This window comes from Lissotriton vulgaris, chromosome 8, assembly GCF_964263255.1.
Source record: "Lissotriton vulgaris chromosome 8, aLisVul1.2, whole genome shotgun sequence".
NCBI lineage: Eukaryota > Metazoa > Chordata > Amphibia > Caudata > Salamandridae > Lissotriton > Lissotriton vulgaris.
The window spans coordinates 231251865-231255946 of record NC_141696.1 but is presented as its reverse complement, the minus strand read 5'-3'; the positions used below and the strand labels follow the sequence as shown (position 1 = coordinate 231255946).

General features: G+C 45.9%; 1 pseudogene; it reads right to left on the bottom strand.

Moving 5' to 3' along the window:
- Nucleotides 1-327: 327 nt before the first annotated feature.
- Nucleotides 328-1985, bottom strand: LOC147696920 (uncharacterized; annotated as a pseudogene).
- Nucleotides 1986-4082: the final 2097 nt, after the last annotated feature.

The window sequence follows — 4082 nt, the reverse complement described above, 5'->3', positions numbered from 1 at the left end:
CTGCATAACCTTGCCACAAAGAAAGGAACAGCAGTGGAACTAACTGACTTTGAGGCCGAGGGCGAGGATTGTCCATAGCCAGAGCACAGCGTAGCAGGTGTGGCTGCAGCACCAGATGGGAGACACAGACGGGCTGAGATCACACGCAACAATTTCTGAGTAAGTAAGTAGACACAGCCAGTTACTGTAATTGTGTGACTGTGTTTTATTAGCATAGCACACTGCCACAACATGAAGGGATTAACATGCTAGGCCAATATGCAATGCAGATTACAAAGGCGAAATGGGTTACATCACCCATTTCGCAATACCATGTGATGGCTGGCATTACTTCCTGCGCCCACGTGCAGCCCTGCTGCTTTCACTGGGCACACTGTCCTCACTGGCAGTCTGTCCTGTGGCAGTGCTGTGCTGTTCGCTGCACTTCCTGGACTCGGTTATAGGGGGTGTGATGCTACTGTTGCCAGTTGCCTCTTCACTATCCCCCCCATCACCTGCAGTGGCTATCTGGTTTGTCTGTAGCACTTCGAGTGCACTGGTCACTGTGACCAGCCCCCTTGCCATGTCACAGCTGCAGTGGGCCATCTCCTCCTGCATGGCCACCGAGCGCCTGCAGAGCAGAGGGGTCACAGTGGAGAGGCGGTTCACCGCCTTAGTATAGTTGTCAAGTTTCTGCCTCTCCCTGTGCCTCACCAAACGGTCCTCATCCATTTTGCTGCCTCGGATATTTCCCTCATGCCCTCAGCCACAGTATTGTTCATGCTGCTGATGCCCTTCTTGATGTTCAGCCTGTGTTGATTCATGTGTTCCATCTGACGTTGGACTGATCTTATTGCTCTGCCTTGCAGGTGCTGCACCTTGAGCATGTTCCCCTCAAGACCGGCAAATACACTTTGATCCTCGCCCTGTGAAACTGGACTGGCTGCCCTTGCTCTGCGGCGTCTGGCACCTGTGTGGGCGCGCTCGGTGGGGGACTGTGTGCCTGCACTGTTGGCATCCTCTGCCACCGTGGACTGTTGGTCTCCCATGCTGTCCTCCTCAGAGACCTCCATCTGCTGGAGGCTAGCCACAGTATGCCTCCTGGCTCTCGCTGGTGGTGGCGGTGATGGTGGCGGTGGTGATGCTGGTGATGGTGGTGGTGGTGATGGTGGTGGTGGTGTGGTGTGTTTTGCAGGCGACAAGACCTCCTCCTCCTGTGTTCTCTCTCTCCTGGGTGCCTTTCCTGTGTCCCTTCCTGCAGCCCTGCGCGATGGCTTGCCTGTTGGAGACAGAATGTACATTTGCTCACTTGTCTGGCAGCATTTGCGTAATAATAAATCTTATGACTGCCAATCAAACTGACTGTCCTCTGCATGCTAATTGCTGATGTGTGTCATATGCCTTTGGGTTCAGTGGACTGACTGTTATGATATGTGTTACTTCTGACTACATCTCCCATAATGCATTGTAGGTTTGTAGTAAAACATGTACTGGAGTGGGATTCATACTGCTTCATTTGGGAATGGGGATTGGGGTTAGGGAGTGGGGGGGGGCACAGCATGCTGTGCATGCACCTTACCTTGCCGGTTGCCAGCTCTGGCTGAGCTGTCTACATCCCCAATCCCACTCACACTCTCCAGCTGGAGGTTGGACTCCACCAGGACATCCAGGGCAGTTGGTGCAGGTGCTGTGTTTCTCCCCCCACCTGTCTGGTTGGCTTGCTTCATTCTCTCTGCCAGCCTCTCCTTTGCACGCTTCCTGAGGTCATAACAGCGTTTTTTAAGTTCTTCAGTGGAGCGCTGGGTTACTCCGAAGGCACTAATCCTTTCCTGGATGACCAGCCATATCTGCCTCTTCTGAGATTCAGGCACGTGCAGGGACTTCTTACCAAACAGTTTGTCATGGTCCTTAGTAACCTCCTTAATAAGGACCTCCAGCTCCCTCTCACTAAATGTGTGTTTTCTCTTGCGTTCAGCTGCCTCCTTTTCCCTCTCCTGGTTGTCCATATCTTGGCTGTGATGTCAGCACAAACTTGGAAAAGTTGCTCCTGGGTTGTTTGCTATGCTCCCTGCCTCTCCAACAGCTTCAGGATCAGTGCAGCTGCATGGGTGTGGCGACTTCCTGGTTGGGAGGTCATGAGGAAGCACAGGATTGGCTGATTCAACAATTTCCGATTTTTTAGAATACCGATTCACTAATTACCAAATCTGTATTAAGGAATCGGTGATACCGATTCGGTAAAGGGAAATCGGTAATTTATTTTTTGCGATTTTTACGAAATTGCTAAATATTACCGATTTTTACAGATTCGGTAATTTTTACCGAATTATTACCTACATCAGAAATACCTTATATATTTCGCTATTAAGGACTCGGTAATTCGGAATTACCTACAACTGGACCCTAATTTGTAGTGGTGGTGCTAAATCCAGGGGTCAATACATTCTTGCAATTTCTGCTGCCACAGTACCCCTGTTGAGCAAATTGTACTGCTAGAATCTTCTCTACTCTTTTACTCTACATAGCACAAGATTTTCCATTACTGAAATGTCAATTACTTTTGAAGGCTTGGGTTGGACCTTACGTTATTGTTATAACTCTATTACTACAAAAATGTTTCATTGTTTATCGTGGTTCCTGTCCCTCGCTATTATCTCTTTTAGAGTAAGCTTTGATCTGTAGACATGCAGTTGCATTTTAAGCTGGCACTCCTGCCAGCATGGTTTCTTTTACCAACATCTATTTTTAACTATAGAGAAAGGAAACTCTGAAGTTATATTGCACCACTCCAGAACCGCTGCTGGGCTTTCCCCAACCAGCACCTGCCTGCAATTAACACCTTGACTGCTACAGCAATTCCCCTCCTGTGCTGGAAATTGTAAAATTCAATGGATCATGACTGGATCATGACGAGCAGTGTACTGCATGAGCTCGTCATGAGCAGCGAAGGGGTTAATACAATGTACTTCCGCAGAAAGACTTCAGGCCAAATCATAATATAGAGTGTTTCAACCTTCACATTCCAAGGTTATCACACCATTTATTGTGTCCATGAAATCTGTAAACCAGTTGTTGCGCTAACATCTGCATTTCCCCGATGAAAGTCTGGATATTGCAAATCGTGTTATGCAATTAACTATTTTGAATATTTGGACGTTAAGACATGTTTTCATACGCAACCAAGATTTCATGACAGTAATTATTACCTTAGGCTTGAGTTTACATACTTTTCAAAGACAGAGCTAGTCCACAATCATCGCTACTCTTCCAGATATTGCAAAACGATTCCTGACGGGTGTCTTAAATAGATTACACTCTTTAAATATGATGCAATAGCAATAGTAATATAGCACCTTCATGTATGTTGAGCAACCTGTGTGATGTAATGGGCCAAGTTCATCAGTGGCCGGATTGCATCACAGCAGTCTGTTTCGTTTTTCAAGAAACTTGGCCAATAATTTGTGATCTGCCAGATGTATCCATACTAAATATAAAAGAAGGACTACAAAATGAATAATTATAGAGAGCCAACTAAATGAATAATCAATGGTTGGTGGCAAAGTAATCCAACCTACAAAACTTCAATACAACAATGTGAACTTCTAGAGGGGCACACTGTATAGGAGAACATGACATGTAGGGAAATTATAAAGATAACAAGTTGTTTTGATACTAAATTTGTAATGATGGTGATATATTGATACATAGGGTCAAAACAAAAGCACTCACTGACATTTGCCACATAATGATTACATGTTACAGTCCACACATTTTTAGGTGGCCTAAGTCAGTGAAGTAACCACCCAAGCAATGAATTTCCAGCAAATAGTCTTTGTATTACTTATGAGGGATGGACATCATCCAGTGACTGTGAGTGTTTCTAAAACGCGTATGAGTGTTAAATATATATACCAAAGTGTATTGCTGAATCAGTGGGTGTATGAGGGCCTGTTTGGATGATTATGGGGGGGGGGTGTGACTATATAAGTGAGTGATAAGATGTCTACGTGAATGTATGGTGTGAGTGACTGGTTGTGTGAATGTCTGTAACTGTCTCTCAGTTGATGTCTAAGTGGCAGTATGGGTGTGTGAGTGGGTACTTG